Source organism: Gorilla gorilla, chromosome 4 (assembly GCF_029281585.2).
Source record: "Gorilla gorilla gorilla isolate KB3781 chromosome 4, NHGRI_mGorGor1-v2.1_pri, whole genome shotgun sequence".
Lineage (NCBI taxonomy): Eukaryota > Metazoa > Chordata > Mammalia > Primates > Hominidae > Gorilla > Gorilla gorilla.
In genome coordinates, this window is record NC_073228.2 from 156,972,613 (window position 1) to 156,999,811 (window position 27,199).

The window sequence follows — 27,199 nt, forward strand, 5'->3', positions numbered from 1 at the left end:
ATTATCTTACCTATAAAGTCAAACATAGACTGAAAGTAAATGGATGGAAAAAGAAATTCCGTGCAAAGAGAAATCAAAAACAAGCAGGAGTAGTTATACTCATATAAAATGAAATGTATTTTAAGTCAAAAAAGTAAGAAGAGACAAAGAAGGTCACTGCATAATGATAAAAGTAACAATTCAGCAAGAAGATATAATAACCATAAACATATATGCACTAAATACAGGACCCCCCAAGACATACAAAGCAAATACAAAACCTCCCTTAAGTTTAAAGGGAGACACAAACTCCAATATAATCATAGCTGTGGACTTCAATACCCCACTGTCAGCATAGGACTGATTATGTAGAAAGAAAATCATTGAAAAACACTGGATTTGAATTGCACTTAGGAACAAATAGACCTAACAGGAATTTGCAGAACATTTAATTCAACAGTTATAAAATATACCCTCTTCTCATCAGTACATGGGACATTCTTTAAGACAGACTGTATGTTTGGACACAAAACAATTATCAACAAATTAAAAAAGAATCTGAAGTCATATCAAGTATCTTCTCATATCACCATGGAATAAAACTAGATGTCAAAATAAGAGGAGCTTTAGAAGCAGTAAAAATACATGAACATTAAACAACTTGCTTCTGAATGACCATTGGGACAATGAAGAAATTACAGGGAAAATAAAAAATTTTATTAAAACAAACAAAAATCAAAACATTACATAGCAAACTCTATGGGATACAACAAAAGCAGTGCTAAGAGGGATGTTTATAGCCATAAATGCATGCATTTAAAAGTTAGAAAGATTTTGAATAAAAAGTCTAGCAATGCGCCTCAAAAACCTAGAAAAGCGAAAAGATGCCAAACTTAAACTTAGTAGAACAAAATAAATCAGGATCACAGCAGAACTAAACAAAATAGAAACAACAAAAACAGTACAAAGAATCAATGAAATGAAAACTTGGTTTTATGAAGGTGTAGAAAAATGGAGAAACAGGTAGACTAACCAAAAAAGAAGAGAGAAAACCAAAATAATAAAATCAGAAACAAAAAAGAGGTGTTACAACTTACACTATAGAAGTATAAAATATTATCAGAGATTATTATGAACAACTATACATTAACAAACTGGAAAAGCTAGAGGAAACTGATAAATTTGCAGACACCTACCACCTACCAAGATTAAATCAGGAAGAAATACAAACAGACCAATAATGAGTAATGTGATTAAATAAGTAAAAATAAATGTCCAGGACCAGATGGCTTCACTGCAAAATTCCACCAAACTTACAAAGAGTTAATAACAATTCTCTTCAAACTATTTCAAAAATTTAAAGAGTAGGGGATTCTCTCCAACTCATTCTACAAGGCCAGCATTATCCTGCTACCACAACCAGGCGAGGACACAACGACAAAAATAACTTACAGGCCAATATCCCTGATAAACAGATGGAAAAATTCCCAATAAAATATACACAAACTGAATCTGACAGCACATCAAAAAGATAATACACCATGACAATGTAGGATTTATCCCAGGGATGCAAGGATTGTTCAACATACACAAATCTATAAAACGTGATAAACTACATCAACAGAATAAAGGGCAAAAACCATATGATTATATCAATAGGCACAGAAAAATCATTTGATAAAATACAACATCTACTTATGATAAAAATTCTCAACAACATAGGCATAGTAAAAACATACCTAAACATGATAAAGGCCGTATATGAGAAATGCAAATCTAAAATCATACTGAATGGGGAAAAGCTGAAAACCTTCCTTCTAAGAACTGGAACAAGTAATGGATGCCCACTTTTACCATTCCTATCAACATAGTAGCGGAAGTCCTAGCCAGAGCAATCAGGCAAGAGAAAGAAGTAAAAGGCATCTAAATTAGAAAAGAGAAAGTCAAATTGGCCCTCTTTGCAGAAAATATAATCTCAAATCTAGGGAAAAAAAAGGTTCAACCAAAAAAAACGTTAGAACTGATTAATAAATTTAGTAATTCAGGATACAAAATCATCATACAAAAATAAGTAGTATTTCCATACACCAATAATGAACTAGCTGAGAGAAAAGTTAAATAAGGCAATCCTATTTTAAATAGCTATTTAAAGATACGTAGGAATAAATTTAACCAAGAAGGTAAAAGATCTCTATAGGGAAAACTACAAAACACTGATGAGAGAAATTGGAGAGGACATAAACAAATAAACAGAGTAAAGAAACAATCTGCAGAATAGGAGAAATCTTTGCAAACTATTCATCCAACAAGGGACTAATATCCCGAATATACAAAGAACTCAATTAACTCAACAGTAAAAATATATATAGATATAGATATATCATATATACATATATACACAGTAAAAAATATATATATATCTCCAGGCATTCAGAGCACTTGCTTGCCTGGTTCAGCAGCCTGAGTCATCTCACTCTTCTTGTGCAGAGATCTTGGTATGGGGGGGCCCTCTTTACTCCATGCCCAGGCAGATCTCCAAGCATGAGAGTGCCAGATGGAACATCAGCCGGAGCTGCTCCACTCTACCTATGCAGTGAACCTGGTACAGGGGAGCTCTCTCTTGTCCACACAGGCAGATCTCCAGGCATCTGGAGCACATCGTCTCCTGGATTGAGAGTTCAGGCTGCCCCTCATACCCCTGTATATAATTTGAGGCTGAGGAGGTTTCCCAGCTCCATGCCTAGGCACATCTCTGGGCACCTATTGATTTCCCACTGAATTCTCTTTCAGGGCTGGAGCGTGTGCCTGCCACCAGGGAACCTGTAGACAGAACTGCCTCGTCTGATCCAACCCATCTTTACCCTCACCTCCCCGCGGCTGATCAGGGAGCTCAGACTACGGTACACTCCATGAATTAGTCCATTGCCTGAGACAGCGGAAAGCTTCTAGTAAACAAGGATCAAGTATATACCCAGCCACATTGGCTGCAACTTGCTGTTACCTATAAGCGCCATCTACTGGCTTGTAGGTTAAACTTCACAGCCCAACATGAAAAATGCCAAGAGAAGTGCATAGGGCTATAGAAGCAAAGCCCATAGACCCTAACCAGTATTCTCTACAGACACATGCCCTAGGGAAAAAGATAAAGAAAAACGGAAAGAAAAAATATTATGTTGAAAGAAAGAAAAAGCAAAACTTCTACCCGCATGAAAATAATTACAAAACTAGAAGTGCCAGCATCTCTAGAAGAAAAGGAACCAGTTTAAGAATCTGGCACTATGAAGAATCTGAATGTAGTGATACCACCAAATGATTGCACAGCTCTCCAGTAATGATCCCTCACCAAATGAAAACTCATAAATTACAGATAAAGAATTCAAAGCGTTGATTGAAAGGAAGCTCAAGGAGATCCAAGAGAAGCTGGAAAATCAACACAAAGAAACTTCTAAAGCAATCAAGGAAATGTAGGAAGAGATAAACATCTTTAATAATATCAACTAGAGCTCCTGGAATTGAAAAACTCACTTAAGGAATTTCAAAATACAATTTAAGGCTTTATTAATAGACTGGACTAAGTAAAAGAAAGAATTTCAGAGTTTAAAGATCCATCTTTGATCTAACCCAGTCAGACAAAAATTTAAAAAAAGTTTAAAAAGCCTTTGAGAAACATGGGATTATATAACATGACCAAACTTATGCATTATTGGAATTTCTGAAAGAGAGAGAGAAAAAGTAAACCAAATCAAAAACATATTTGAGGAAATAATTCAAAAAAATTTCCCAATATTGCTAGAGATGTAGACACTAGATACAAGAAATCCAGAGAACACCTGCGATATACTATACAAAATGAATGTCACCAAGGCATACGGTTACTGGACTTTCCGAGATCAATACTCAAGAAAAAAAATCTTAATAGCAGCTAGACAAAAAAACCATATCATGTACAAAGGGAAACCCATCTGGCTAACAACATACTTCTCAGCAGAAACTTTACAAGCCAGAAGAGATTGGGGTTCTATGTTCAGCATTCTTAAAGAATTAAACATTCTAACCAAGAATTTTATATTCTACTAAATTAAGCTTCATAAGCAAGGGAGAAATAAAATCTTCCAGATAAGCAAACAGTAAGAGAATTTATTACCACTAGACTAGCCTCACAAGATATCCTTAAGGGAGTTCTAAACATGGACGTGAAAGAACAATACCTACTACCACAAAAACACACTTAAGAACGTAGCCCACAAACCCTATAAAGCAAACACACAATAGAAACTACAAAGCAATCAGCTGACAACTTCACGATAGTATCAAACCTCACACAATAGTATTAATCTTGAATGTAAATGATTTAAAGGCCCCTCGCAATAGGCACAGAATGGCAAGTTGGATAAAGAATACAAAACCTATTTTTCTGTTGCCTTTAAGAAACTCATCTCATACGTACCAGTGCCCATAGGCTCAAAGTAAAGAATTGAAGAAAGATTTACCAAGCAAACAGAAAACAAAAAGAGCAGGGGTCCCTATTCTTGTATCAGATAAAACATACTTCAAGCAAATAAAGTAAAAAAGGACCAAGAAGGGCATTACCTAAAGATAAACTGTTAATTCAACACAGTATTTTTAACTATCCTAAAAATATATTTACCTAAACTGTAGCCCTCAGATTTATAAAACAAGTACTTTTAGACCTATGAAAAGACTTAGATAGTCACACAATAGTAGTGAGGGACCTTAACATTCCCCTGATAGCACTAGAAAAATAGCATTAGACTGATAGCATTAGACGTGTGAAAACTAACAACAAAAATCTGGAATTAAATTTGACACTTGACTAATTGGACCAAACAGACATCCACCCATTAGCCACAGAGTACAAATGCTTCTCATATGTACAAAAAACATACTCCAAGATCAACCACATTCTCAGCCATAAAGTGAGCCCCAATAATTTCAAAAAAATCAAAATCTTACCAACCATACTCTCAAATCACAGTATAATAGAAATAGAAGTCAATACCGTGAACCAAACCACAAAAAGCTCTCAAAACCACACAATTCCATGGAAATTAAATAACTTGCTTCTGAATGGCTTTCGGGTAAACAAAAAAAAATAATGCATAAATCAAAAAAATTCTTTGAAATAAATGAAAACAGACACAACATACCAAAAATCTCTGATGCAACAAAAGTAATGCTGAGGAAAGCTTATCATGGCAAGTGCCTACCATCAAAAAGAGAGATCTCAAGTTAACAATCTAACATCACACCTAGAAGAACCAGAAAAACAAGAACAAACTAACCTTAACACTAACAGAAAAAAATGAATAACTAAAATCAGAGCAGAACGCAGAGAAATTGAGAACCCAAAATTCATACAAATAATCAACAGAAAGGACAAACAAGATCAACAGAATTCTGGCTACAAAGAAAAAAAAATACAGAAGATCCAAATAAGCACAATCAAAAACAACAAAGGTGACATTAGAACCAATCCCCCAGAAATACAAGGGATCTCAGAGACTGTTATGAACATCTGTATGCACCCAAACGAGAAAATCTAGAGGAAGTGGATAAATTCCTGGAAACACACAATCTCTCAAGATTGAATTGAGGAAATTGAAACCCTGAACACACCAACATCAAGTTCTGAAACTGAATCAGGAATAAAAAAACCTAACATACAAAAAAGCTCCAGACCAGATAGATTTACAAACAAATTCTACCAGACATGCAAAGAAGAGCTGGTACCAATTCTACTGAAGCTATTCCAAAAAAACTGAGTAGGAAGGACTCCTCCCTCACTCATTCTATGAAGCCATCATTACCCTAATACTTAAACCTGGCAAAGAAACAATGAAAAATGAAAAACTACAGGCCCATTTCCATGATGAACATAAACTCAAAAATCCTCAGCAAGTTACTGGTTAACCGAATCTAAAAACACATAAAAATTTTAACTTACTGTGATCAAGTAGGCTTCATTCCTGGGCTGCAAGTTTGGTTCAACATACATAAATCAATAAGTGTGATTCACCACATAAACTGAATTAAAAACAAAAACCGTATAATCATCTCAATAAATGTGGAAAACATTTTTGATGAAATCTAACACCCCTTCATGATAAAAACTCTCAACATACTAGGCATCAAAAGAATATATCTCAAATTAATAAAAGCTATCTTATATTAGCTTTTATTAATTAATAAAAGCTAATATCTTATATTAATTTTTAAATTAATAAAAGGTAATATCTTATATTAGCTTTTATTGCCTGTGGGACAAACCCACAGGCAACATCACAATGAATGAGAAAAAAACCTTGAGAACTAGAAAAACATAAAGATGCCTACTCTCACCACTCCTGTTCAACGTAGTACTGGAAGTGTTAGCCAGAGCAAACAGCAAGATAAATAAATAAAAGGCATCCAAATAGGAAAAGAAGCAGTCAAACTATTTCTCTTTGTGGAGGATATAATTCTATACCTAGAAAACCCTAACAAATCTTCCAAAAAGCTCTTAGAGTTGATAAATGACTTTAGTAAAGTTTCAGGATACAAAAATCAATGTACAAAAGTCTGTAGCATTCCTATACACCAATAACATTCAAGCTGCAAGCTTGAATCAAGTCAAATCAAGTATGCAGTTTAATTTATGATAGCCACAAAAAAGCCTAGGAATACATATAACCAAGGAAGTAAAATATCTTTACAAGGATAACTTTAAAACACTGCTGAGAGAAATCACAGATGATACAAACAAATGGAAAAACATTACACGTTCATGGATTAAAACAATATCATTAAAATGGCCATACTTCCAAAAGCAATCTACATATTCAATGCTATTGCTATCAAATTACCAAGCTATTTTTCATGGAGTTGGGGAAAAAAACTATTCTAAAATACATATAAAACCAGAAAAATAAGCTCAATAGCCAAAGCAATCCTAAGCAAAAAGAACAAAGCTGGAAGCATCACATTACCTGACTTAAATCTATCCAATAAGGCTACAATAACCAAAACAGAAAAAAAAAAAAAAGACACATAGACCAAAGAAACAGAATAGAGAACCCAGAAGTAAAGGTGCACATCACACACTTACAGCCATCTGATCTTTGGTAAAGTCAACAAAAACAAGCAATGGGGAAAAATTCCCTATTCAATAAATGGTGCTGGGATAGCTGGCTAGTCATTTGCAGAAGAATGAACGTGGACCCCTACCCTTCACCATATAGGAAAATTAACTCAAGTTGGATTAAAGAGTTAAATGTAAGACCTCAAACCATAAGAATTCTAGAATAAAACCTAGGAAACACCATTCTGGACATTGGCCTTGGAAAATAATTTATGACTAAGTCCTCAACAGCAATTGCAACAAAAACAAAAATTGACAAGTGGGACTAAATAAATGAAAGAGCTTCTGTACAACAAAATAAATTATCAACAGAGTAAACAGACAACTTACAAAATGGGAGAAAATATTTGCAAACTATATATCCAACATCTAACGAAGGTCTAATATCCAGAATACATAAGGAACTTAAACAATTGAACAAGCCCAAAACAAAAACCCCACTACAAAACGGGCAAAATACATGAATGGAGACCTCTCAAAAGAAGACATAAAAGTGTCCAATAAGCATATGAAATAATGCTCCACATCACCTAATCATCAGAGAAATGCAAATCAAAACCACAATAAGATACCATCTCACATGAGTCAGAACGGCTATTAATAAAAGTCAAGAAACAACAGATGTTGGCAATGGTGCAGAGAAAAGGGAATGCACATACACTGTGGGTGGGAATATAAATTAGTTCAGTCACTATGGAAAGCAGTTCAGCGATTTCTCAAAGAACTTAAAATGAATCTACCATTCAACCCAGCAATCCTATTACTGGATATATATCCAAAAGGAAATCAATTGCTCTACCAAAAAGACACATGTATTTACATGTTCATCATAGCACGATATACAATAGCAAAGATGTGGAATCAATCTAGGTGCCCATCAATGCTGGATCAGATATACATCAGATATGTATACATCATGGAATACTACACAGCCATAAAAAAGAATGAAATTGTGTCCTTTGCAGCAACATGGATGGATCTGGAAGCCATTATCTGAACAAATTAACGCAGGAACAGAAAAGCAAATGCTGCATATTCTCACTTATAAGTGGAACTAAATATTGGGTACTCATAAACATAAATATGGAAATAGAAACTGGGGACTACTAGAGGAGGCAGAAAATGAGAGGGGATGGGTTGGAAAACTATTGGGTACTATGCTCAGTACCTGAGTGATAAGACTTCTCATACTCCAAACCTCAGCATCATGCAATATTTCCAGGTAACAAACCTGCACATATACTCCCTGAATCTAAACTAAAAGTTAAGAAAGAGAGAAAAAGTAGGCAAAGGACATGAATAGACATTTCTTAAAAGAAAGACACAGAAATAGTCGAAAATATGAAAAAATGCTCAATATAACTAACCATCAGATAAATATAAATCAAAACCACAATGAGATATCATCTTATCCAAGTTAGAATGGTTATTATAAAAAATAATTACAGATGTTGGTGAGGATGTGAAGAAAAGGGGATTCTTATACACTGTTGGAGGAAATGTATGTTAGTACAGTCACTATGGAAAATAGTGTAAAGCATTCTCATACACAAATACAAATAGAACTACCATATGATCCAGCAATTTCTTTACTGGGTATTTATCCAGAGGAAAAAAAATCAATATCCCAAAGTAATACCTACACCTCCATGTTTATAGTCCCTGTCAATGAATGAATGAATAAAGAAAATTTGGTATATGCACAATGGAATACTGTTCAGTCATAAAAAAGAATGAAATAATATCATTTGCAGCAACATGGATGGATCTGGAGGTCATTATATTAAGAGAAATAAGTCAGGCACAGAAAGACAAATATTACATGTTCTCACTCATATGTGGGAGCTAAAAATTAATATCATCAAGTTAGAGAGTAGGATGATAAGTACCAGAGCCTGAGAAGAGTTTCTGAATAGCAGATAGGTACAGAGATAAAGAGAGGCTGGCTTATGGATACAAACATATATTTAGAGGAATAAGTTCTGATGTGTGATAGCAGAGTAGGGTAGCTACAGTTAACAACAATGTTTTTCGTATTTCAAACTGGCTAGAAGGGAGGATTTGCAATGTTACTAAGACATAGAATTAATAAACACTCGAGGTGATGGATATTTCAAATACCCTGACTTGACCATTACAAATCATATGCATGCAACAAAATTCGTACAACTATGTACCAATATTATATATCAATTAAAAATTATTTAAAATGACATATTATTTCATCACCTAAAAATTCCTACTGTGAACCCTTGATATGTATGTTCCAAATTATTTTTAATGCACATATGCTTACCTGGTTCCATTTTATTTTTCAAAAATGGATATCATTTTTAATGTCTTTGCCACTTAAAATATATATTAACTTTCTCCTAGTAATTAAAGATTTTTCCACAATATGCAGTTCAGTTTGCACACCACTTTGTGTGAATGAACTGAAATGCATTTAAGCAGTATTTTATTGATAAATATCTACACCCTTTTCAATTTTTTATTGTATTGAAGGGGTATAATGAACACTACTGTAGCTAGCCTTTTCATACAGTTATGTTTACCTCATTAAGATAAATTTCTAAGAACAGAATCATTATCATAACAAGAACTAATTACTCTATATTACATGCAAGAGATAACTTGTATATTTATTTTCTTAGATCAAATCGAATCCAGTCCTGAGTCCCAACTGGCTTCAATATTTATCATTCTGCCAATTTCTTTACCACTCCCTTCAGTTATAAATTCCCTGAATTTAGTGCATCCCAGAAAAGTGGGGCAAGGCCTCTATGGTCCTCAGTGCTTTGATGTTGTCACTACCACTCCTCCTGACACATACTGTCAAATGAGTGGTTGGTTATCCACCTGATTTGGGCATAGCCACTTTAGAGTCCTCCTGAGTTCCACTCCAGCCAGTTGACAAGTAAGTAACCTTGAACTGAGTTTGGGTTGTCAATCTCCCCAGTCTTGGAAACCAGCCCACCGGACAAGATGGAGGTGATGAGTGTTCCGCCCTGACAAGCATCCATTCAGGTAGCCCCTATAGGAGGTAGTACTACCTTAAGCCACTGCATTGAGAAATGTGGGTTTCTGTCCCAGGAGCCCACAAAGCCCTAAGTTTTCTCTGATAATCCAATCAATCCTATGTCTAGTCAAATAGACCCACCTCCACAGGAGCTTTGCATGATCCCAACAACCACAGTGTCTTCAACTAGGGGGGGATTTTACCACCCCACAATCAAAGGACATCCGGTAATGTCTAGAAACATTTTTGTTGTCACAACTGGGAGAGGGGACTTCTGAATTCTGTGGGTAGTGGCCAGGGATACTGCTAAACACTTTACAATGCACAGGACTACCTCCTATAAGAAATAATTGTCTGTCACAAAATGTCAGTAATGCTGAGAGTGAGGAACCTTGCTCTAAACATACATCATTTATTTCACATTTCAATGATGTCAGCAGCCCCTACTTTGTTTGTTTTGTAAGGTCCTCATGGTGAGAGGACTGTCTGAGAAACATGTCTGTCTCTGTCTCTCACAGCTCCTGTTCCCACACCTTATGTGTAGTTGACTTTCAGTGATTTTGTATTACCTGGCAAATCCCACTGTAAAATGCCAAATTATAAAAGGAGGATGCCTCAAAACAAGCTAAATCTTCCTGGCACCCACTTTTTAGATTAGTTGTCTTGACTCTGGCCACAATATAATAATCTGGAGAGCCTTTAAAAATATCCATATCCAGGCTTCTCCCAGACCAACTGAGTCCAAAACTTGGCATAGGCCTGGACATAGACATTTACAAAATCTTTCCAGTGGCCAATATGCAGCCAGGGTCGAGATTCCTCTGTTAGACTGTCTTTCAGGTCTGCCTGTCTATTCTCACCTCCCATCTCTCAGCACACACGTGAACCCATCGTCTGTAAATAACGCTAGGGTATTCACAAATACATATAAAAGAAAAAGAGTAGAGCTACAAACCTTACTCCTCTCAGATAGATTTGCTTTAGAAATAGGAATCAAAGTCTTAAGCTACAGCCTTAGGCTCTGATGGAATGTGGTTAAGACCTCATCCAGCGAGTAAAGGAGGCATTGTGGAACTGGAAGCCATTTCTACCATTTTGAGTATTTGGGGGGATTTTTCTTCCTCCTGTGGCTGAAATTGACCCTTAATTTAGAGGGCATTACATTATACCTAGTAGTGCTCAGAGCTGTCCAACAATTTCCTCAATTAACTACCCTGGATTTTGGAGCCAGAAAAGTCTGTGTTCAAGTCACAGACAAAGATTTCTCCATTTATTTTCCTTGGTTGTGACAATTACATAACATCACTAAGGTGAAAATGAAAAAAACTCCAGGACTTGACCTTGTTAATAGTGCGTATTTTTCTTACACTCTCCCTCTCCATCACCATTTTCTTCTCTCTCACAATTTCTTTCTTTCTTCCATTTATTCAACACATACTGCCTGAGCACCTACTCTGAGATATTCACTAGTCTAGGGGCAATGAAAAAGACAGATGAAGTCCCTGATCTCATATCTCTTGCATTGTAGTGAGGATGACGGAACAGAGACTGACAGTGCACAGGAAGCAAAGAGTAATTAAGATAACATCTGACAATGATTAATACCGTGAAGGAAACAAGCCAAAGTGAATGGTTAAATGGTGACATGTTGTAGAGGCAGTGCTTTGGTCAGTGTGGTCTAGGATGGTCTGTCTAACTGATGAGGTGTCATTTGAATAGACAACTGAATAAGAATGAACCTCACTGTGAAGATGTGGAGGGAAACTATTCTAGGTATTAACAGCAAGGTCAAAGGCCCTGAGCTCGGAGTTTTTAAGGATAGAAGAAAGTTTTGTATGGCTGGGATGTGGTAAATATGGAATAAAGGTAAGAACTGTGATTGCAGAGGTTAACAGGAATCAGATGGTGCAAGATCTCGTAGGCCACATGGGTGTTTAGATTTTATTTTATGCATAAGGAGGCCATTACAAGCAGAAGTAACATTGTTTCATGTACATTATAAACAATCTCTCTGGCTGCACCTAGGTAAGGAAGCACTGGGGTACAACAGTGTCTCCAGGGTGGCCAGGATATTGCTACAATAATCCAGGCAGAGCATGGTAGAGGCTTGAATGCCCAGTTTCCTCTCTGAAAGGAAATGAAGGGTCAATGCCTAAATAAACACAAGAAAGTATCTGGATCTGTGGAAAACAGGCATATGGATTCTGAGATCCGCATGAATCGACTCACCAAATTTGGTCACAAATCCAGTTGTATATGAGAAGTGGCAGATGGAGGTAGTAAGGATGAAAGGAATGTTTCCTGTGAGATACTGATAGTATAAGATATTGAACTTGAACATGAAAAATTAATCATAGAGTCTTTTTTCTTCAGTTCTATTGAGAATTGACAAAATTTTATATATTTAAAGATGTGCAATGTGATGATTTGATATACAGGTACATTGTGAAATGATTAACCTAATAAAGCTAATTACTATATCCATCACCTTACATAGTTATCACCCTTTTTGTGTGTGTGGTTAGAATACTTAAGATCTGCCCGCTTAGCAGACTTCCAGTATTCCATATGCTATTATTCCCTATAGTCACCATTCTGTACATTAGATCTCCAGAACCTATTCATTTTGTACCCTTTGACCCACATCTCATTACCCCATCCTCCAGCTTCTGGTAACCATTCTTCTACTTTTCATAGACTCTTGAAGTTAGAAGTCACCCTAGAAATTATGCCCAAACTTCCCATGGCATCACTGGAAAGACTGAGTCTCAGAGTGGTCTTCACTTGCCCAAGGTCACACAGTAAGGTGGTGCCAGAAACCAGCTCTCCCATCTGCCACCTAGGACTCTTTTTGGTGTGATCACCTTTAGGCATCAGAGTAAACCTATTTCAATATAAAACCTATGATAAGCCAGAGGAAGAACACACTTCTGGATGTTCCTTCATTTACTGTTCCTCTCCCCTTCCTGTCATCCCTGAATCAGGCTGCTTTCTGCTCAGTTCCCTATTATTCCAGGGGGTGGGGACACATCCTGCCTCTTCCCGGGTGCTGCCACTGTGTTCAGGTGTTCTTTTAGAAAACATAATCACTACCCATTGATGATGCAGATTGCATCCTTTCTCCACCCGCCTGCTTTTCCTTTTCCTGACTCACTGTTTCTGTCCTGTTGGGGGCTGAGCAAGGGTGAAGTGCTGCCATGGCCTCACCTCTGCCAGCTTCCTGCTTGCTGGAGCTTCCAAACAGACTCTGGATTTATCTAGGGTAGCAAGTGTTTCATCAGTGTGGTGCTAACAGGCTGCTATGGGATGGGAAGGCAGGGAGAAAGCAATCATGGACTGAGATGTAGTATTCAAGATTACTGATCAAAATAATTTATCTCCTCTCCTCACAGCTGAGCCTTCCTTGGACAAAGAAATTCTCAAGTGCCCTCTGAGATTAAGAGATCTTCTTTATACATACATCATTTGATAGTTCTCAGCACTTTTCACATAATCTGTGATTTTCTGACATCTGTATCCCACACCCCACCCTAAATAAATAACTTCTTCTCTGTTCTGTGGCATCTTTTTTTTTTGGTACAAACTTCAGTTGTGTCATCACACTATTTTGAAATGATGTATTTGTCTTTCTTCCCTATTGGAATGTGAGTATTTCCAGTGTGGGCAGAAACTGTGCCTTCTTTGTCTTAATATCAACAGCCCCTGGAAGCGTGCCTGTCATATAGTAGGTAGTACCAAATAAATATGTGTTGATTTCCATGAGTTGTCCTTAGGAGTCCTCTAAGTCTTGTTACCCAAAATATGATCTAGAGACTCACAGTTTTAGCACCATCCAGAAGCTATTTAGAAATGCAGACTCTCATCCCCTGTCCCAGACCTAGAGATTCAGAATCTGCGTTTTAACAAAATCCCCAGGGGCATTAATATACACATTAAAGTTTGAGAAGTACTGCATCTAAAACAGCTCCATTTTGCAAAGGGAAAAAATTGAAGCCCAGAAACAGGAATGGACGTGTCCAAGTTTATTCAGCCTGTTGGTGGCAAAGCTGTGGGCAGAACCTAGTTCTTGCGTCTATGTCTAATGCTTTTGTCACTTCCCAGTCTGTCTCTCTGCTTTGCTATCCCCAGAGTCTGACTCATCCTCAGGAGGAATTTGTACAGACTTAAAAATGAGAGCTCAAAGGCCACAGAATAATTTTTTGTCATTTTAAAGCCTAGTATCCATTATCTCCCATAAACAGAGTCTACCTTGTGTAATTTGAGGAGCCACTGAGACACCCTTGCCTTGTCTTTCATCTCCATCTCATGCGGGGTCTAAAGTTTCACCATTAGAAATCAAATATTTGGTCTTTAGAGGTCAATACCCTTGAGAGAGGAAATGATTGAAAGGCTTGACAATTTCTACCTTAGTGGGAGATTATTTTATTCCTAGCTAAGAGGGAGCAGGTGCTGAGTCTAAGAATATAAGCTTAGGAATTTGATTGAACCAGGCACCCCTGGGTGACCTTGGTCAACACAGTAGTCACTGTCGGTTTGCTAAATATTTCACATTCTTCATGGGGATGTATTATTAGATTGAACTCTCCTGCTCCTGGGAAGGAGATGTGGCCTTCTGTTCATTGAGAGATTAGAAAAAAAGAAACACATGTCATTTCTGGGTGAAACATTTAACAGCCAGTGCATATTTTGACCACACCATCTCTTTCCCTCTGCCTCATCAACTGACAATAATTTGGAGACTCCTCTCTGTTGGCCTGGGTGCTGGGATGAGTACATGTAAAATGTATCTTCCAGAGAACCTAGGATGGACAGGAAAATGAGCAAGAAATACACCATGATTATTTAAAGTAACTGAAGTTCAGAGTCCTTTGTGTTACCTGCTTTTTGTTACCCATTCTGATTTGTATGGACAAAGTACTTTACCTATCTGCTTCAATTTTCTGATCTATAAATGGGATAATAACTACCTACTCAGAAGGCTGTTTATGAAGATTAAGTGACAGAACATATAACATGCTCAATATAATGCCTGGTTCACAGAAGGAGCTCAGTAACTCTTCTACCCACTTCCTTTAGATGGTTGAAAATAAGTCTTTGAAGAGTCACAGTACAGAAAGAAATTGGTGGGGAGGGAATGAGAAATAATTAGAAAGAATACCAGTGCAGGCTGTTTGTGCGGATTGGGAGAGATTAAGTTCTTAGGGTATCATGCAAAGGATTCTGTGATACATTTATCTGAGTCAAATAATATTAAAAATGAATGCCATTTATGTTTTCTAGGAGAAAGAGAGTCACAAAGAGGAACCATGTAATTTGTTGAGGGGTGAACTTAGAGAAAGATGGATAGGATGATAGTATCTACATTACATGTATTGTATTTACTGTCACTCTACCCCCAAATCCTATCTAAATTCCTGACATCTTTCAAGACTCAGATCCAATATCACCAGATCTATGATTTCTAGCTTCCCAGCTATAATGTATGCTTTCTCTGAATTTCTGTGATATACAACCTGAATGATATGTGTCTTCCATTAGACTATGGGCTTCCTCCTGTTTAGACAACAGCCTCATCTAATTCATCTTTGTGTTCTCTAAAGTATACAGTAGAGAAAGTCCCTGTAATGATAGGAGCTTCTGTTTATTCACACAGGCCTGCACAGAGCACTTTAATCTCCCAGTATTCATTTAATCTCTTAGTAACCCCATGAAATAGATTCTATTATTATTTCCACTTTACAGGTGAGGCATAAAGGCTGGGAGGAGTTTTTAAAGTGGCTCAAGTTTACCCAGCCTTACAGTAGAACTTATATACAAACTCATATCTCTCTGACTTGACAGTCTTTTTTTTTTATGGACAACATCTTTAATCAGTGTTTGTTGAATGGATGGAGGAAAGAGAAATAGTGACTGTAAGCTATTTTTAATGCACAGGTCAGGACCAATTCTCCTCCCCTGTCTGCCTTGCTGAATGTCTGAACACCCATGTTTGATATTTTAAGGAATATGCTAAGGTATTAGAGAGCAAAAAAGAAGTGCAGAAAATTCACTCAAGATAACTTCTTTTTTTTTTCCATTTAGCTAAGATAAAGCCCCACTTATTCATCTCCCAGTTTTTTTTTTTTCTGCAGAGCATGAAGGCATGTAAAGACCAAAAGGGAATGGGAGGAACATTATAAATGAGAGATTTAAAGCAAACTATGACTTCAAAGAAATACAAGAACTTATAAAAATGCTCTAAAGGCTGATGGTTTAAAGTAAATGGGTAAATTTCAACGTGATGGTTTAGAAGGTTCATCTCACCCCAAAGCTCTTGATTTGAATGAACTTTTATCAGGTTGTTCCAGTGTAGGTTCTCTTAACTTGTATCTCATTTGACTGAAATAGCTTCATTGGCCCATAGCAAGTTAGCCTAAAGACGACTTCAAGGTCCTAATGCATTGGACTCTCATCCCCATCTTCCAGAAGACCCACTATCAGCCTCATACAGTTCACTAGCAGATGAAGCCTTAAGAAAAAGCAGAGCTTCATATTCCCAATCCAGTGACACTTTCATATTGACTTCTGGAGGTCAAGGTCTATTCTCAGAGAAATCTGCCTATTGACGAACTATGACACAAAAATAGGTCTAACTACGGAGAACTACTGTTAGCAAATTCTTTCATCAGAGTCCCTATAAAGCTTCTATTACAAATAATCATAATGGATTAGCTATACTCAGATTCTGAACTTTCTCAAGAATTGTCATTCTTCCCAAATATCGATTGAGGTTGGATTTCTGCTAAGAAACACAAGTGAAATTTGAGCACATCATTGCTTCCTGGCAGGCAATAAAGGTCATAATAAATTAAGATGATCGGAGTCTCATCAGATGACTATAGACACCAATATATATGTAAATATATTTCTCATTTCTAAGTGTGCTAAATGTTATCCCTGTTAATGGACATTGGCTTGAGTTCGATAGAGAACCAGACATAGTCATAGATATGAATCCAAGCATAGGCAACAAAGGGTGTGCCACTGACCTGAGTTCCATTTGTGGTTTATTAATTCAATGTTTAATGCTGACTATGAAAGACAAACAAATACTGGGCTAAATATTGTGTAGTTAGGAGGAAAAAGAAAGGTCAAAGATCAAAATAAATCTAAATATATCAAGGTCAAAGGTCAACCCAATCCTCAAAAAGCACCTCAAAAAGTCGATTTAGGGGTAAAATAAAATATATACAAATAACAGGAGGGGGATGATAAAAATTTAACTCCCTTTTTTCTTCTGGGTGGGGCATAATTATGTACATTAGGTCCTAAGAACTGATAAGAGATGAAATTCTTCTGCAAGTCAGGAGGAGAAGAGTTTGGGGTCCCTAGGGACAATTTCATTTCAGGAGCAAATGCCAGTGAAATGTGAGTTATTATTGCTTCTATGGTCCCATCTCTACCCACAAGATGTCAAATATAAATCTCCAGTAGATAAACATTTCTTGAATTTATCTTTATATAAAAAAAAGCACCTTCTCGACTATTTTAATAGTCTCATCCAATAAAATGTTACCAGACTTACCTTCTAATGCTCTAATTATATCACTCAACTTCTGAAAAGGCTTTAAAATGTATCCCTTTGTCTTCCAACAGGAAGAAAAGATAAAGAATAAAAACAACAACCAGAAAAAAAATTCCACACAATAAAATAAAACAAAGCAAAAATGCCCAAATCTGACATTTTAGATTTCCTATACCAAACCCCAACCTTCTTTATCTTCTACCATATCTTTATTTCAGTTCCTCAATCCTGCCTCCTTATATGTGGCCTGCCCTTTCCTGTTGCAATACTTTTTATCAGGCTGTATTTCCCACCTGGAGTACTCCTCACTCCATTCTCTATACGTGGAAGGCTTAATCCTTCCCCTAGATCTCATACCTTATCTTCTTCAAAAGACTTCCCCAATGCTTACAGTAGTTTCCAGTAATTATACCTTAATATTTTCAGGCAATTTATTTAATCTCTCTGTTTTCTAGTTTCTTCATATATAGAAATGAATAATAATAGTATCTACTTCATAGTGATATAGTGATGATGGAATGAAATAAAACATGTAAAGCACTCAAAACACAGCATGGTACATAATCAGCATTTAAAAGGATTAGTTTTAAGAGTAGTGATGATATTTGTGTTATTTATTATTATTTTATTAATATGCTATAGTTTGAATATTATCTACAAAACTCATATTGAAATTTAATTGATATTGTGAAGGTATTAAGAGATGGGACCTTTAGGTGGCATGTGCCTGTAGTCCCAGCTACACTCGGGAGGCTGAGGCAGGAGAATCACTTGAACCCAGGAGGAGGAGGTTGCAGTGAGCCGAGATGGCACCACTGCACTCCAGCCTGGCAACAGAGCAAGACTCAGTCTCAACAAAAAAAAAAAAAAAAAAAGAGAGATGGAACCTTTAAGAAGTGATTTGGTCACAAGGGCTCTGCCCTCAGGAATGGATTGATGTTATTATCATGGATGTGGATTCCTGATAAAAAAAGAATAAATTCAGCCCCTGGTTTTTCTCTGTTTCACATGTCCTCTCTCTCACTCTTGCTTGTCATATGATGCCTCCCACCACGTAATGATGCTGTAAGAAGGTCCTCACCAGAAGCCAGTGCCATGCTCTTAGACTTAGCAGCCTCCAGATCCATGAGCCAAATACACTTCCTTTCTTTATTAAGTAGCAAGTCTTTGGTATTCTGTTATCACAGCAGAAAACAGACGAGGACTTTGTACTGATACTTTTCTGTTCTGTCTCTGAATTTTACACCTCTATTTTAGCCTTGATATACTCAGTGGGCCTTTGGTTATAGCCACAATCCTTCACTAAGTTGTAAGCCCACAATGGTAAGGGGCAATGTCATATTCATTTTTCTCTCTAGTATTGTCCAGTGCCAGGGGATAGCCTGACATTTAGCATGGACTTGATGAATAATTGTTAAATCTTACTGAACATGTATATTATATGTGTCATACAAGGTACAACTTAAACTCAAAAGAGGCTAATGGCAGCATTAGTCTGAAGGATTAGCTAATGCTTTACAGGCTAAATTGAGTCAGATAGAAGAAAATATATTTTCATCAATGCTGAAGAATTTCATTTACAAGGTTGATGAAGAAAAATGCACTAGTTTGTGTGTATGTGTCTATGTGTGTTCATTTGTTTCTTCTTCCAATTTTAGTTATCTCCTTCTCTAGAATCCTCATTTTGTGCCAAAGGCTCAGTCAGGACAAGGGTATAATTTTGTCTAAGGAGCGAAGGAGTAGAAAAAAGGATAATGCGTAGGATGTAGGGAATCAAAATCTCCCATACTCTGCTACTGAGAATATAATTTGGTGCCTTTTACAATCAGCAGCATATATTAGAAGCTTTCAAATGAGCATCATCTTTGACCCAGCAATTTTTCCACTAGGAATTTATTCTACAGAAATCATAAAAAAATGTGAATGAGGAAGACTATACAAGAATAATATTCGTTAGTTGGAAATAAACTAAATTACTAAAGTGAAGGATAAGTTATGTAAATTATGGCACATCCACGTATTAGAATATTGTGCAGAAATTAACTTCATGTCATTAAAGAATAACATGGTTGAATGTTTAACATAATTGGAAAATGATTAAAGGGAGCTACAAAGGTTTGTGTTTTTTATAGTTTATAGATAGACAGATAGATAGAAAGAAAAACAGACGGGAAAAGCCCCCAGTCATTCACAAAAAAATCCATGGAGATGGAATTGAAATTTAATAGAACAAGAGTAAGAAATTTGGCTCCTGACAATAACTTTCCCCGATTCATCAAAGGAAGATGCCAGAAGCCCTAACTAACATAATAATGATTTTAGAATCATGTGCCAAAAGGATACAACCATGAGCATGGATGTATATAATGTATGTTCATAGCTTTATGAATACATTTCAATTTACGTATTTGTATGATACCACATCATGCAATAAGATGAATAGATATTCATTAATTCTGAAGGATGTGCTTAAGAGAGTATGACTTTAAAATATGAGCTACTTGGAGTCCTGGGGAGGATCCCACAGAAAAAAAGCAGATCTCTTCAAGAGGGGCTAAAAAGAAGATTCAGGGAGAAGCCAAGTGACTCTTACTCTTAGAGGTAATCCATACCCATTAAGATACCACAAAGAAAAAACACCATAATTTTAAATAAGAATCCAACTCATCATAAAACCAGAGGCCCAAATTTCAGGGCTTTATTTGCCACTGAGCTACTTTTCACAAGGAAAGTGCCCCAGGAAAAAAAGATGTGGCAAGAAGTGCTTTACTTAGCAATGATTGAAGATCTTCTAGCCCACAGTGTGGAGTGTGGCCAGTATCTCCACAATTAACGAGGAGTGAACATGTGAGTTCTGACTGTCTAATGTCTTGATTTCCCACAATAGAGGCAAAGTCAAAATATGAAGGGATGGGGACCTAGATAATAATTTCACCTGCTTTAGGATTTCCCCTACTACTAACCTGAAGAAATATGGAAGATGTAGTTTAATGTCACTGTATGTACTGTAATATGAAGAAAAGCCATTCTTTATTCACATTTTTGAAGGCCACATTTAGGTCATAAATCTCTTTAAAAATGTGATTTTTATTTTGTTTTCCCATTACTTTCCTATTGAAATGGGCTATCTCACGTTCATGCACTTGGAGTTCCAAACAGGTTTTTGCCCACTGTCTATTCTGGAGAGGATTTCACCCTTGAGTGAGTTTAGACTGGATGACATTGGAGGAGCTGTCTTCACTCAAAAATCTTATAGTTCCCTACCTTCCATAGCTTTCTATCAATGACTGTTTATTTGTTATTCTAGACACTCTTTCTGCACTAGAATATTTATATGGACTCCCCACATTGCTAGGGCAGGAAACAGACTTGCCCCAGCTTTTCTTATTAAAGGCACATTATGTACACAATTAAACTCAACAGGTGAGAAATACAAGACCACAGCTAAGAGTGTTGGCCTGTTGCCCAGGCTCCTTTAAAAAGCTGTATCAAGAAGAGTTTATTAGGGAAGACTAGGAATCTCCTAGGAACCACCATTTGTAATAGCACCCTCCCCCCTTTTATTGGCCTTTTGAGAAAATCTGAGTGGTCAAAACAGTTACTTTGTAAGTCTCAGCTCCCTCCCCTAATACTCATGTTAATTAAGTGAAGTTTCCAAATGAAGGCTAAGATTTTGATTCTTCTAGACATTCTCAGAACATCTTAATATATTGCACTTGAGAAATTACTATGAATTCCTAAAGGTTCAGATAGTGGATAGGGTATAGATTTTGTAGTCAGATATATGCAATTTCAGATCTTAGTGTTGCCACTTACCCTTCTAGGGCCATTTCCTTTGTATCTCAACCCTCTGAACAGTAAAATTAGGATAATGGTGTTTACTTTCCAGGATTATTGTAAAGATTGAGCACATTTAAGATTCTGATTGCAGGCCAGGCGCGGTGGCTCACACCGGTAACCGAGCACTTTGGGAGGCCGAGGCAGGTGGACCACAAGGTCAGGAGTTCGAGACCAGCCTGGCCAACATGGTGAAACCCTGTCTCCACTAAAAGTACAAAAAAATTAGCGGGGCGTGGTGGTGCGTGCCTATAAGCCCAGCTACTCCGGAGGCTGAGGTAGGAGAATCACTCGAACCCGGGAGGCAGAAGTTACAGTGGGCCGAGTTCATGCCATTGCACTCTAGTCTGGGCAACAGAGCAAGACTCCATCTCGAAAAAAAAATAAGATTCTGATTACAATCTCTGATACATAATAGGCAGTCACAGGTTTCCCTCTCTTGTCCTGCTACACTCAACGATATTACCACATACTTGGAGAGACAAACTTTAGTCACTTGGAAATTTCAATACAAATGGAAGACCATAAAGGAGTTGAAGAGTAGTGCTGCCAACTACAAGTACTACATGATAAATTCTTGTACATTATCATCATCATCGTTGTCATCATGGTTAGTTTAGCAGGTGCTACCTCACCTATATCCCTTAGGGCTTTATCATTTCATTGCTTACCAGCTTGTCTCCCAGATGTGAGTGTGCATCTCTTTTGCTGCAACTTTCTCCTGCCTTTGGAGCCCACTCTGCTTACCGACCTGGCAAGTTAGACGTGCAGGGGATTAATGTCTTCAGCAGCATCCCTCAACCAATCATTGACAAGAATTGATGGGTAAGTTGTTCTCAAATTTGAGCGAGCATCAAAATCACCTGAAGAGGCCTTGTTAAATCACCACTGCTGGTTCCACCCCCACAGTTTCTAATTTAGTAGCTCTGGGGTGGGCTTGAGAATTTGCATTTCTAGTAAGTTTCCAAATGATGCCGATCCTGCTGGTCCAAATACAGCACTTTGAGAACCAGTGGGATACCATCTTTTCTCAGGTGGTGCATGTTCTACACTGGCAGCATTAATGTGTTAGGGCTGCCATAACAAAATACTGCACACTGAGTGGCTTAAACAACAGAAATTATTTTCTCACAGTTCTGGAGACTAGAAGTCCAAGATCAAGGTGTTGGCAGGTTAAATTTCTCCAGAGACCACACTCCTCTCTCCTTGGCTTGCAGGTGTCTGCCTTCTTGCTGTGTCCTTACATGGACTTTTCTCTGTGTAGGCATATCCCTGGTATTTCTCATGTGTGTCCAAATTTCCTCTTTCTGTAAAGACATGAGTCAGATTGGATTGCAGCCCATCCTTATGATCTCATTTAATGTTAATTACCTCTGTAAAGGCCCTGTCTTCAAATATAGTCACATTGGAATTTAGGCTTCCACATCTGAATTTTGGTGGGATACAAGTTGGTTCATAACACTGGCTTTTAGAATTCTTCAGGCAATTAAGCTCCAGAGATGCACAGTGATAACTTGTGTAATAGTGCATCCTTGGTCTGTTTTCTCTTCTTTGCCTCAGTTGTTTCCCGGAATTATGTTCTAAATAAACCACATGTGCTTAATTCCTCGTCTCAGGGCAAGCTTCTGTTACATCCTAAACTAAAACAATCAGTGTTCATCTATCAAATCCTTACTTTAAAAAATTACATAATACTTAAATCTGTATAGATAATGCATAGACTTAGATGTCAAGAGATAAATTACAATTTCAACTTTGTTGCTCACTCATTGTGTAATCTTTGAACACTAAGTGAATCTCTCTAAGCTTCAATTTTATCAAATAGTAAATGCACATATTAATTTCAGCCTTAACTAACTTCTATAAATAGCATGAAGACATGTATCACTTACAATTCTTTGGTCGTAAGTAACAGAAAGCTGTTTTAGCTAGCTTAAGCAACAGTAGGGTCTTTATTAGAAGGTTATCAGGTAACTTGCAGAATTAGAAACTGGTAGGAACAATAATGTTCTGTATAAGCAGACACTACTTGACCCTCTCACTTGGAAATAGTGCTGATGTAGCAGAGGGTCATGAGAAGGCAATATCAGGACTATAAACCCACAAAGAACATCAACCAAGGGTGTCAATAAATTTAATATGTTCCAGATATAATGTGCTGACTGTACTATTGAGTTAGATACCATTTAATTCGATAAGATCTATCATCAATCAGGCTAGGGAGACTTTCACTTTTGCATGTATACTTCAGATTTGGGGGAGCTCAATTTCAAGCGACCTTCTGACATTTGTGTCCACTTAACGAAAAAAACCAGGAGTAGAAATGCACCATGCAGATGATAGCTGTTAAATATTGTTCACCACTATCTTATGTATCACGGGACCCACGTACTTGAAGAAAAGTAAAATGTTATTTTTTAATGATACATGTGTCACATCTGATCATGATGCAATCTGTCAAAACATCAATTTATATTTATTGCCACCCTAATGAGTGACTTCTAAACTTGTCCTCATGCTGGGTGACACCATGTTCAAGATTTATAGTCTTAGAATAGATTCTGATTGGAAAAGCTTGAGTCACATGACTTTGGCTGTGCAAAAGCATCAAAAGGAAGGATCTGAAGTGATAAATCTCCTGTAACATTTTGGTCTCTGCACTAGAAAGGCAGAGTAACTTCAGGTATAGTCACCAAGACATCACATGACAGGCAAAAAGTAACTTCTTATACCTTATACCCACCACACCCCCACCCAACACACACACACACACACACACACCCTTCAATTAGAAATTAGAAAGAAGGATGCAATTAGAAAGAGGGACTTGGTGTTTGGTGCTGCATAGCTCCCAAATGACCAGTCTTCATTATAGAATCAAATGAGGAAACGAAAAGCACTTGTGCTTTTAAAAGTATATAGTCCTATATTAGTATGGAAGATTATTATTGTCCTCCTGCTAGTGCATATACAATACTTATTATTTATTTTTAAAGACAGGGTCTCACTCTGCCACCCAGGCTATAGTACAATGGCATGATCGGAGCTCACTGCAACCTTGTACTCCTGGGCTCAAGTGATCTTCTCCTCTCAGCCTTCTGAGTTGCTCAGACTACAGCCGTGCATTTCCATGATCATCTAATTTTTACAGTTTTGGTAGAGATAAGGAGGTCTCACTCTCTTGCCCCTGTTTGTCTCAAACCTCTAGTTTCAAGTGATGCTCCTGCCTCAGCCTCCTAAAAAATGCTAGGATTACAGGTGTGAGCCACCAGGCCCAGCTTACAATAATTACTAATTATTGAATCTAAGAGTCTTAACGAAAAAGTCTAAGCAGGGAAACTGAAAAAAAAAGTGTAGAATTGGCGACCGGATTAACTTTCCTGGTAATGAGGTCATCCAGAGAATTGCTTCCACATGCTATAACCCTCTGAAAAAGACTATGAAGGAATGCGGGTATTACCTATTAGGTAATATCCTCTTTGATGTTTTCTAGAGAGCTTGGCTTGGTGACTATGATATTTAACTTTGTTAGGAGTGGGGCATGTTGTGTTCTATCTCTCCTTTAGTTATAACCTTGTGGTGGGACATAGGCAAGTTCCTTCCACTTCCTAAACCTCTACTTCCCCATCTCTAAATAGAGGGTTGGATTAGATCTTTGTAGCTTGAATCTCATATCTCACAATTGAAAGCTGAGTGAGCAATAAACAGACTCATTGCAGAGTCAAGGAGCCAATATGCTAGAATGGGTTCCCATAAAGCTGAGGCCTGGGTTGGGTAGACAGTAGATCAAAAAGAAAGAGAGAAAGAATGGCAGGTAGCCACCACTGTTAAAAAACACCGTGGACTTTCATGAGTAATACCCTGGCTTTGAGAATCAAATTTTGCCCCCACCCACAAAAGCCCATTCAATATTTCCATCAAGATGTAATTGTCCAAGCCTGTACCATATATTGATCCTGAACACATTAGACTAGAAAAAACAAACTTAAAATGAAGCACAAGGGGAGGTGAAACTCTGGCTCTATCTTCACCACTTGCTTAAGTATAATTTTTGCAGTACCATCATTTGTGTCAGGAAACTGCAGAAACAATGCTGTCTTCATAAAAATGTGTGTGGGTGAGGGAGGTGGGGAATTATTTATCAGATGCCAGCCTTTTTAAACACTGCATTGATGATTTGTCTAAGACTCATGTTTCCATGACACTGAATCAGACAAAGGTAATAATGGCAATGGCAGCTTGTGAAGACTTGCAGTCTGAAGGAGAGTGACAATATTTAGAAAATGTTTCTCAAGAGAGAACTGTGGTTATGGCCTGATAAGATTCAGAAAGTGCAAATGATAGGACCCCAAGAGGAAACCCAAAATAGTTGGGAAAATCTCTCTCTCTCTCTTTCTCTTTCTTTCCCCATCAGAAGAGCTTCCCAGCGGTAGAAAACAGGACTCAGAGCTGATAGAGGAAGACAGACTTGAGCAGGTCCATTCATGCATTCACCTGCATTAGGGCAGGACCGCTCAAAAACTTTTCACTGGATATCACTTTTAAAAACTAAATTCAGACTTCTATATCTTACCAAGATGAAGCAAGAGGAGCTATATGCAGTCACCTGCATGAAACTACCAAATACAAAAATACAAGGAAACAAATAAACAAAATACATACGAAAGAATGGTTTTAAGACTTGAACATCAGGTGGTGAGAAAATAAATAAACAAATAAACCATGTGATTGCCCTAGGTTACTTTACTGAGGAACTTTCAGGCACTGGCACAGGAACAGGGAACTGAAACGGAGCCTGGCCAACTTTCTTTCCTTTTAAAACAATCCTTTAGTTAATTAATTAATTAATTAATTAATTGCATGAATACATTCTCTAGTGATGATTTCTGAGATTGTGGTGCACCCATCACCTAAGCAGTGTATACTGTATCCAATGTGTAGTCTTTTATCCCTCATCCCCTTCCACTCTTTCCCTGAGTCCTCAAAGTCCATTGTATCATTCTTATGCCTTTGCAACCTCATAGATTAGCTCCCACTTATGAGTGAGAACAAACGATGTTTGGTTTTCCATTCCCAAGTTACTTCACTTAGAATAATGGTCTCCAATTCCATCCAGGATGCTGTGAATGCCATTATTTTGTTCCATTTTATGGCTGAATAGTATTCCATGGTGTATACACAACACCAAGTTTTCTTTATCTATTCATTGATTGATGGGCATTTGGGCTGGTTCCATATTTTTGCAATTGCAATTGTGCTGCTATGAATATGCATGTGCAAGTGTCTTTTTCATATGGCTTCTTTTCCTCTGAGTAGATACTTAGGAGTGAGATTGCTGGATCAAATGTTAGATCTACTTTTAGTTATTTAAGGAATCTCCACACTGTTTTCTATAGTGGTTGTCCTAGTTTACATTCCCACCAACAGTGTAAAAGTGTTCCCTTTTCACCACATCCATGCCAACATCTATTATTTTTTATTTTTTTGAGTATGGTCATTCTTGCAGGAGTAAGGTGATATTACACTGTGGTTTTGATATGCATTTCCCTGATAATTAGTGATGTTGAGCTTTTTTTTTTTTTTTTTTTTTTTAAACGTGTGTTTGTTGATGGCCGACATTCTGAATTGAGGAGACAGAACTGAGAAGAATTCGGGAAACAAA